We start from the raw sequence: 10,596 nt of genomic DNA, 5'->3' as shown, positions 1-10,596 counted from the left end.
GCCGGCGAGTGCTTGGGGCCCCAGCGGGTAGCAGCAGCATCTCCACAAGTCCCACTCTCCAGCCAGGACTCTGCTTTTCGAGAACAGAGGACACCTCATTCTGTTTCAGGGCTGGAAGGGTTAAAGCCCACTACTTTTCTTGACAGATGGGCTGATGGGAGGAGGTTGTGGGCCCAGGGAAGACAGAGGATTCAAGCAGGACCATCTGCATTCCAGGCTTCCCATGACAAACCCAAGAACCCCATGATGTAACTCAGGCTCCCACTGTCAGTTGTCAGCCTCACTTTCACTGTCCCCACCAATGCTGCCCCTCTGCCCTAGCTGTGTGTCCCAGCCCCCCACTGTTACCAGACTGAAATGTTTCCTTAGACAAATAGGGAAGGAAAGTGGCCACGTGATGTTTAGGTTCCCTTGACCATGGGGGAGACATGCGTGCACAAGTGCATGCACACACATGCACATGAGTGTGCGCACACAAATACACACACATACACACACACCACTCGCTGCGGGTCAGATGCTCGTGCGGCCGGCTGGCAGGGCAAGGGCTGGGCTGGCTCAGGTTTCTCTGACTCTGAAGGACAAATGACCAGGCTGCCTTTCGTCACCCAGAAGATCGGCCTCTCCAAACACTCGTTTATGCTTTCTGTACATGCCAGGGACATGCTGGATGGGAAGCCACGGGAGAAGGGAAGGAGAGGGCAGAAAGAGGGGAGGAGCTCACGCCCACCCAGCCTCCTTCTGCTGTTCTGGTCCACCCTCCCCACCCCGGGGGCAGATGCCTGCTGGGAAACTGGCCTCGGAGCTGCTCCCTGAAGGCAGGGAGAAGGCAGGGAGAAGGCCAAGGCGGTGTGGAGTGCCCAGGTGGGAGCCGCATCTCAGGAGGGGCGGTGTGGGTCAGCGACAGAGCTGTGATGTGCTGCAGGGAGCTGGCTCTGCGAGGACTCCATGGCCTGCCTGGGGCCATCTAGGAGATGAGAAAGGGGTGGAGGGAGCAGCCCTGCTCATGCCGGGTCTGTGGCAGTCTTAAAGGCTCTCGAGTGCTGGGAATATATGTCTCAGATCTCCCCAGAATGGCTGGCCTCTCCTCACAGCCCTGAGACAGGCCCACCTAGAGAAAACAAGGCCATCTCTCTTGATGAGCAGAGCTGGGACAGGCAGCTAAGGGGTCTCCCACCACCATTCTCATGCTGCCCCAGAGACTGCCAGGTCTGAGGAGGTCTCAGCCAGCTCCCCTCTGCCCTGGTCCCAGGCTTCAGTCCCTAGAATCCCAGCAACACAGAAACCCATACAGAGGTAGCTGAAGAAAGTCACAAAGACATGAGAGGTGTGTCTGAAAGGTCCCAAGTAAAGGCCACCTCTAGCCTAGCCCTGGCTTTATCTCACTGGGTCCTCACCATGACCTGCCAGACCACCTGCCAGGTAGGGAATATTAGCAGCCCATCTGCAGGCAAGGGGACCAAAGCACAGAACTCCATGTTAATTGACCCCAAAGTCACACGGTTCATAAGCAGTGAAGCCAGGATTTGAACCCAGAGACTCCAACGGGACAGTCCACGTTTTTCACCACACTACACCCTGTAAGGCCAGGGTTCTAGCTGCTGGGCGGGCCATCCTTCTACAGAGCTCTTGATGAGGTGTCCCAAAACCAGGCCTCGGCTTCTCCAGGGCCGCACAGGGCTCCCTTGTGGTCCCAGCCCCTGGCCCACACCCAGCCAGTCCCAAGGGTCACCCTGCCTGTCCCGGGTACTCAATGGTACAGCCCCCAAATGTCGCTTTGAGAAGGGCTCTCAGGTGGAAGAGGAAGGAGAGGAGTAGAGGGTAGGGGGATAGAGGGAGAGGCACACTGCAGGGAGGGGATAATGCGGGTATGACGCAAACAAGGACAGAGAAGGCAAGACAGCCTCAGAGAGACCCTGATGGCAGGGAAGGACACAGGAAGTTCAGGAAGGGGAGAGTGAGAGTCCAGAGATGGAGAGCCGGGAGAGCCCTGAGGAGGGTGGAGAAAGGCAGAGGGAGAGAGGGCAGAGGGGTGGAGGGGAGGAGGCAGGGGCACACAAAGACAGAAGAGGAAAAGAGAAGGGCAAGCAGGAGTGGTCGGGCAAGGAAGAAGGGACGGAGCTGCGGGAGCTCCTTGGGGAGGTGGAAGCCAGCCACGGAGGTGGGAGGGGTAGGAAGAAGCTGGGAGGGAAGAAGAAAGTCAGAGGCAACCGAGAGGTCAGGGAGGGAGAGGGCCTGGAAACCCAGAGACAGACAGAAAGCAACCCGCCCACCGAACATTAAATACCTAACAGGAGATGACAAATCAAATGGGAATTACTGCGGTAAAAACATAATTAGAAACTTGATTGAAGTTAAACAGAATTTACATAACACTGCAAATTAACTTTACACGGAAACTATTCACTGGGAAGGCAAGGAAAAGGCATTTCATTAGTAATCTATATTTAAACAATAGGCACAATGGAGCCTTCTGATGAGGAACTTGGTGCCTTCACGGCAGCGACTGCCAGAGGCTGCTGCAGACCCGCGGTGGGTGCTCCCCCGGCGGTGGGTGCTCCCGATGGAGGGGGTCAGGGGCCCGCGTGGAGTGCCTGTGCCTGTGAATGGAGCATGGGGTGAGTGGACGTGAACAACCGGATCTGACTCTGATGTCAGTTCTGCCCTTGATTTGCTGTGTGGCCCTGGACAACTGTCTTACCTTCTCTGAGCCTCAATTTCCTTGCTTGCAAAATGAGGAAACTGAAAAGGTGGTTTATAAGTCTGGGTATTCTAGGATGGAGGACATCCGTTCTCTAGGGTGGAGAACAGTCTACCCTCGAGGATGTGGGCCCTGGAGTGGGATAGCCATGCTCGCCGCTCCTCCTGGCCTGCACTCGCTAGCTGGATCGTACAATCATTCTCCACTCCAGCCCTGCTTCACCCATCTGTTCACTGGAGGTAAGTCCAGGCCCGGACGTCACTGAGACAGTGGAGGGATTTAGGGAGAGAATGGGTGGAGACAGGCTTAAAGAAAAGTGAGTCTAAAAGCACAGGGTTACTTGTCCCGTCCGCCTGGCACACTAACTAGATTACCCGAAGCCTCTTGCCACTGACCTGTCACAGAGTCATGGATCGTCAGAGCAGCTTCTGTTGGCTCCCCGAGTTCCCAACGCACAGTCACGGGGAGAGGGGTCACCAGGTCCCTGCCCAGCTCCATCCAGTCATCAGTGGGAAGCAGTACCCCAGACCTTAGCACACACCCCTCCTGGTCACATCAGACTGCTCATCACACCCATGGGCGGTACTGGGCCATGCAGTTCTTCTGGCCTGGATGTGCTTTTCTCCTGGCTCTCTTCTTGCATCCTGTATGCCTGGTGGAGCACCTGCCCTGCCTTGGGACTTCGCTGGGGCAGCTGCTCCTCTGCAGCCCTCCCTGCCCGAGCGGTGGCCCCAGCAGCGATCACTATTACACTGCTACCATCGCCCCCATCACCCCACTGGACTGCAGGCTTTCGGACGCTGAAGAAGTTCCATGTTCCAAGTACACTTGGCACAATGCAGGTACTGAGCAAATGCTGGTTAACAGCTGAGTAGTCAAGGGAGACTTCCTGGAGGAAGTAGGACTGGAGCTAGGCCCTGAAGGAAAGACAGAGCTTCACAAGGCCCAGCATCTCTGTTCTTAAGGAAGCAGTGAAGGACCTAGGGTCAAACCTCAGGAAGAGGAGAGGGGTAGCTCAGAGATTCCCACACTTTTTCCTGGGTTTCTAGAGTGCCCCATCCGTGCACCAGAGCACAAGGCAGCTGCAGCACCTAAAGCCATACTGCGGGGGGTGGCAGAGCTCAGATTCTATCCCAGGCTCTGGCTCCTGAGCACCCAAAGGGTGTGTCCAGGAGCTGAGCGAGAGGTTGCCAGCTCCTGGGAGGCAGGGACCCCCTCAGGGTCCTCCTGGGCTGGCGGCTTCGCTCAGAGGCCAGCACTTAGGTTTGTGTACCGTCTGTGTATGCACCAGAGAGAGCCCTTGGGAAAGGCCAGGTGAGAACACAGGTGCATGGGTGTGCACACACACACACACATCCCCCCGCCAGAGGCAGAGAGCTCCTCTACCAGGTGAGCAGGCAGTTCTAACACTCGCTCACTCACAGCCCAGGAAGGTTTCAGTTTCTCTGAAGGCAGAGGATCCAAGGGGAGCCTGGGGACTCCCCAGGAGCACTGGGTGCCTTTCCCCTGTGGACAGCACACATGCTGCCACCTGGAACCTTGGGTTTTCAGGCAAGTGTTCCAGGCATAGGGCAGTCCCGGGGGCCCAGGAGCCCCAGAGGGGAGGTAGGAGGTCAGGGGAACTTGGCAAAGCTTCTCGAAACAAAGTGCCAACGTGAGTGGACATCAGGGCTTGGCTGGGGCTGGCGAGAACAGCCAGGGAGACAGGGAGGGCCTGATCGGGGGCTCACCCACAGGCCCTTGCCTGTGTGGCCAGGGGTGGGGAGAAAGCTATTCTGGCCCCTCCCCACTCACAGCGTCCCCCTACAAATATGGCTCATTTACTGAGTCCTCTGAGCCTTGGTGTATGCTGCTCTCTCTGCCTGCTGTGGCACCTGGGGACTGGCCCAGCACAGTCCTCCCTGTTCAGTCAGAGTCTGTTCTCTTACCTCCCTGGCTGTGCCTTCTCTGGCCCCTTTACTGCCCCTCCCCAGGCACCCCTCCCTCCGTGTGACTCAGGCTCAGCCTTCTGATCCCTGCTATCCGCACACTTTGAGTGATCTCACTGGGCACACGACTGACGACACCATCTATGCTGACAAGTCCCAAATTTACATCTGCAGTCGGGACCTTCTCTGCCTTCCAGACTCATAGATCCAGCTGCCTACTCAACCTTTCTGCTTGGATGTCTCAAAGGCATCCCAAACCTGCCATGTCTAAAACCCAGCTCCCGGGCTTCATTCAGCTTCCCTTGGCTGTGTAAATGACCCCGTTCCTTCAACCTCTGGCTCCTGTCCCAAACCCAGGTGCCCTCCTTGACTGTCCCTGCCTGTTGACTCTCCTCCCTCTAATGTGCTGGCCAGCCTGTCCGCTAGGCCTCTGAGATATGCTCAGACTTGAGTGCCTCCTCACCCCTTCCTGGCACCCCGGTAGGAGCCTCCACCACTTCGGCCTGATGTGGGCAATGGCTTCTCAGCAGCCTCCCTGCTCCACGCCTGCCTGTGCCAGCGGGTACCCGGGGAGCCTCACCCCCTCCTCTCAGTTCTCTCAGGTTTCCCTGCTATCTCCTTCAACACGCCAAGCACAGCCCTGCTCACTCCTGGTGGCATTCGGGCCTCTGTTCAAATGCTTCCTTGACCACCATTTGCTAAGGACACTCTGCCCAACCTTGTAGATTCTGTTCCCTTTGCTGGCTTAATTTCTCTTCTTAATACGTAACCTGATCTGATATCTATTTGCTTGTTGGGCCCATGTTCTCTCATGACAATATACGTCCCACGAGGACAGGTGGTTTTGTCTACTTTATTTCCTGCTGTATCTCTGGGACATCAAGAGTTCCCAACACAGACTCACTCCATGAACATGTGGGGTCTGAATAAATGAATGGTGCTCTCCCTTCTCCCTGAATGTCTGCCTGCAGAATGAGCCCACAGCCTCTCCACCCCTCCCCAGCGCAGACACAGACACCACACATGCCTGGAGCAAGGTCTTTAAGGGAGTCCGCCCCCAGCATAGACCATGCCCTCTAGGGGGCAGGGCTGAGCATCCCATCTTCAAAACCCAGCTCTGAGCTCAGGCCAGGCCTGAGGTGCAATCAGTGTGAGTGGTGAGAGTGAACCGAAGCGTCAATGGCTGGGTGGATGGGTGGGTGGATGGCGAGACAGAAGGATGGATGGGTGGATAGATGGGAGGGCGAGTGGCAGGATGGGCTCCACCCCGGGCACCCAGTGCAGACTGGCTATGCTTGGGCTTCACAGCAGGCCCTCCCCGGGGAGGTGCCGGGTAGTTAAGTACAAAGTTGAGATGGCAACAGGAGGAAGCCAGAGCTTGCTTTGTGATTCCTAGCAGGCCACTGACTTCCCTGTGTCTTGGTCGCACAGTCTGAAATACAGATAATAATTCTTGCTCGGAGCTGCCCAGGAGATGGCTCTGGCATTTGGAATATTGCCACGGAGGAGCACAGTGCATGTGTGGCAAACACACCTCCGCCAGGTCCGCTTCAGCACGCCCTCTCCTCCCAAGCCCCATTGCCCTGCTGACCTCATAGGCATATTAAACTACACCCACAGGGGCTGGAACTCCTGGCTGCACCCCCAGAGTCCAAGCTGAGCCAGGTGGCTAAGATGGCTTAACTCCAAATAATAATCAGATCCTGTGATTCACAGAATCCTCAAGAACTGGAGAAAGTGGAGGAACTGGGCCCAACACTTTTTTTTTAGAGAGAGAGAGTTTTTTGTTTGTTTATTTGTTTGTTCATTTGTTATAGGGCATGTACACTCACTGGAAAGACAGAGAGACAGAAAGTGAGAAATCACTCCCCGGGATAGCCATGCCGCAATCCCTTCTCCTCCAGTCTCCTCTCGGGATTTTGCGTGGGCATGCATGCACACGCACCCAACATGAGTTTTAAGCCGCTGGATCCAAGACTTGAACTGCAATTGACTATGTGTGAGTCCAGCGATGTAACCATTCTGCTATCTGCTGTACCCTCTATTTTTTTTTCTTTTTTTAAGGTTTTTTTTTTTTTTTTACAGTTTTTTAGGGTGCGTGCACTAGCCAGAAAGACAGAGAGACAGAGAGATAGAAAGCAAGAAATCACCCCCCCAGAGGGGATGGCCATGCCGCAATCCCTTCTCCATTCTCCTCTCAGGATCTTGGGCACGCATGCACACATGCCCAGCATGAGTTTAAGCCACTGGGGTCCAGGACTCAAACCGCGGTTGACTACATGGGAGTTCAGCGACATAGCCATTACACTAACTGCTGGTCCCCCCAATGCTCATTTTTGAGACAGACAGACCATAGCTCAGAAGCATTTTATGGTGGTACGAACACATCGCACAGAGTTATGGAGAAGTCCTGCCACCCAAGTCAGAGAGGCTAAGGAAAAGGTGACCACCCTCAGCGCCCCCAGCCCTGCCACCCTGGGCTGCCCACCCTTGCCCCTGTTTTGGGCGAAGTGGTGGCATGGCTGGTCACCTGTGCATTGAGGGTCTGCTGTTACTTACCCCTTGAGTCTGGCAGCTCAGCGATGGATGATGGCTCCTTCCTCACACCCTCTGCAGCATTGGTCTGATGCCAACAGGCCTCTTCCTCTTCCTCCTGGGTACACAGGATAGATATGGGAGACGTGTGAGCAGTCAGGGACACAGACAGTTGTCCACTCCCTTCCACCTCCATCCGCACCACCAAGCTGATCTCAGTGGCCTCTTGGGCCCCTCAAGCATGCCCAGGATGCCTGACTTATCAGGGCCGGCTGCGTCTTCCCCACCAGATCCCCCTACAATGCACAGGCCACCTCCTGGTACACCGTTTTTCCAATATTTAAGTTTCGTTTCTTCTGGCGCTCGGGTGTTTTGTGATGTTGTCTTTCTCTTTTTGGCGAGAAAAGCAGAAAGCCATTGCCTGCCTGTGCAGCCCTTAGGCAAGGGGCCTGGGAGAAGCTGTGGTGGGTATTTTTGATCCTCTCCAGGTCTCCTCTCTGTGCCAAGCCTGACTGAGGGGAATGGTCTTGTGCGGTGGCGGGCAGCCACTTCCAAAGCCATTCTCTGTCCTGGCCTGGATTCTGCCCTCATTATGGATTGTTCACCAGATCTCTGGCCGACGCCAAACCATCCCACATGCACACACACGTCCTTGGGAAAACAGGCTCCCCTGCCTTGCCCCTCCTGTGAGCAGACAAGGGCCAGAGCAGAGTTTAAAGCAAAAAAGAGCCCTAGTGGGCTGGCTCCACAGTGTGGTGTACGGATCCCACATGGCTGACCCAGCAGTTCGAATCTTGAAACCTGCAGCTTCAGAAACATACTGGGTGTTGGGCCAGCAGTTGGCATAATGGCTAGGTCGCTGAACTCCCATGTAGCCGACCACAGTTTGAGTTCCGGACCCGGTGGCTTAAACTCACGCTGGGCGCTGGTGCGTGCCCAAGATCCCAAGAGGAGAATGGAGGAGAAGGGATTGCGGCGTGACCATCCCCCTGGGGGGGGGGGATTTCTCGCTTTCCATCTCTCTGTCTCTGTCTGTCTGGTGAGTGCACATGCCCTATAGCAAAAACCTCTCCAGAAAAAAAAAGAAACAACACTGGGTGCTTGTGCATTCATGTCCGAAATCCTGAAAGGAGGGAGAGGAGGTGGAGGAAGAGAGACTGTGGTGTGACCATGCCCAGAGAGGAGCGCTTCCTCCTTTCTCTCTTTTGCGGGCACATGTGCCTCTAGAAGGAAGGAAGGAAGGAAAGGAGGGAAGAAGAAAACAAGGGGAGGAGGGAGGGAGGAGCAAGCCATGGGGGCTATTTTGTGTTCCCCAACTTTTAGGCCTTCTCCTATGCCTTTCATGATTCTTGGTCTGAGCTGAGTCCCACTTATGGAATGGCTTGGTTAATGCTCACCTGTACTTCCACCGCCGGACGGCATGTGCACTCGCCAAAGAGCGAGGAGGAGGAAGAAAGCAAGCCCCGGGGAGCACATTGCACCACAAGCCCCTCTCTATTTCCCCATCCTGCTGGGATTTGGGGCGCACACTCACACACCCAGACTTCAGGGCTGGGATCTGGCCCACGGTTGGCCATGTGGGATCTGGCTCCCTTAACCATTGGGCTATGGAGCCAGCGCAGCTCACTTTTATTTTTAGCCCTGGTAAGTCTGGCCTTGTCCAAAGCAATTCTATCATAAAATACTTGGTTTGATGTGCTAGTTACATAATTCTAAAATATCTTCATGTTTTACTAATAAATGTCTATGTTATTTCAGGAACTGTCTAGTTTAGAACCTTGTCACAGGCCACCAGAGAATCTAGCTCTGGCACACTTGTTACAGGTTATCAACCCTGTGGTCCTACAGAAGGAGAAAGAGAGGCATGAAGGAGGGGTGCGAATCAGGCCAGGAGGGATAAGAGGGTCAGAGTCACGGCGTGCTGGGACTTCCTGTGCCGTCTTCCTTCCAGCACTGGGTGGGTCACTCCTACCCCCAACTTGCAATAAGTAGGCAGATGGGGTGTTTCGAAGAAGCCAGCCCAGACAAGGGTCAGGGTCCAAGGTAGTGTCTCTTCCCGTCACTCTCTGGGGCAGGGGTTCGCCTCTGCCTCTCCCATGTCTCCCCTGGGCTGGAGTTGGTCAGCAGGGGCTAGAAGTAATCTCCCCTCTCTAGGTAGATTTGGAAGCACACAGCATGCTCTGAACCCCACAACCTAGCCACCAGTGGGCCTGTCTCCTGTGTGTGCCTGGAAGGGCCCCAGTGTCACTGTCACTCTCTGTCCTCTCCAGCTCTGCCTGCAGGTTAGCGACCCTGGCTGGGCCCCTGGCCCCATGCAGGGGCTGCCCACCCCTCCTTCCCACTGAGAACAGGATGTGGGTGTCAGGAGGTGAAGGAGAGTGTGGGGGTCGGGGTGGGGAGTGGCCTCAGACGGGACTTCCTGAAGCCAGATCGGTTTACCACAGTCAGTTGGGCCAGGACCGCACAGCTGTGAGTTATAAATGTCCCTGTCAGAGCTCAGGCTGAGAGGCCCTGCTGCCAATGGAGGCGCCAAGGCCTAGGCACCCACCCTGAGGGTCCCCCAGCCCATCATCCTAGAGGCCTTCCCCGAGGGGCCATCTCTCAGGACCTGTGGGCTCTCTCGACTCCTCTCTAAGATGCCTGACACGAGGGTCTAATCTTGTAGTTCCAGCTACCCGGAAAGCTCCCAGGGGCCGGGACCATGCTGGGCCCCTACCTGGCACTGAACCTGGGCCAGCTGCAAGGACGACTGCTCCAACTCAGCACCCTGCTTCTCACGGCCCGACCGCCCCGTGCCTGCCTATTGGTTGCACATGGGGCAGGAGCAGGGAAGTCTAGGGAGTCCCGGCCTGTGGAGCAGGGCACTTGGCCTAGGGCGGTAGAGACAGCAGGCTGGGCCTGGGCCTCTGGGGCCGGCACATCCAGGACTCCGTCAGGAGGCTTTCCCGAGGACCCCGTTCTACCTGTCTGCCCACCTTGGGGCTCCCACAGCCTGGGGTAAGAGGAGTGCGCTGTGGCACGGGGTGAGCCTCACATAACGCAGCTGTCTGCAGGCCGGGACAGCCTCCTTCTGGGGCCACCAGGTGGACAGCCCAGGGCCAGGCACAGAAACGCAACAATGATGACAGAGACTGTCAGCACTGGCTCAGGTCTGCAGGCTTGCCACTCAGACAGTTTCAGAGGCCCGCTTTTAAAAAATATATAGAGTCACAAATACACAGGATCAGAAAGGAAGTCACACCAAATTCCTAGAGTCTTGGGGATTCAGACCCATTTCTCATGAGGCCGCTTTTGTTATTTTTGGAGAGGTTTTCACTATAGGGTGCATGTGCTCGCCAGACAGACAGAGAGAGACATAGAGACAGAAAGCGAGAAATCACCCCCCAGGGGGGATGGTCACGCCGCAATCCCTTCTCCTCCATCCTCCTCTCG

General features: G+C 56.0%; 1 protein-coding gene across 1 annotated transcript in view; it reads right to left on the bottom strand.

Moving 5' to 3' along the window:
- ZMIZ1 (zinc finger MIZ-type containing 1) overlaps positions 1-10,596 on the bottom strand; it is a 208,884-nt gene that overhangs the window by 181,395 nt on the left and 16,893 nt on the right. Inside the window, 1 exon segment of the mRNA XM_006154898.3 lies at positions 7,189-7,282. The gene's annotated coding sequence lies outside the window, so the exon portion shown is untranslated.

Source organism: Tupaia chinensis, unplaced genomic scaffold (assembly GCF_000334495.1).
Source record: "Tupaia chinensis unplaced genomic scaffold, TupChi_1.0 Scaffold000424_1, whole genome shotgun sequence".
Lineage (NCBI taxonomy): Eukaryota > Metazoa > Chordata > Mammalia > Scandentia > Tupaiidae > Tupaia > Tupaia belangeri.
This window is presented reverse-complemented; position numbering and strand designations above follow the sequence as displayed.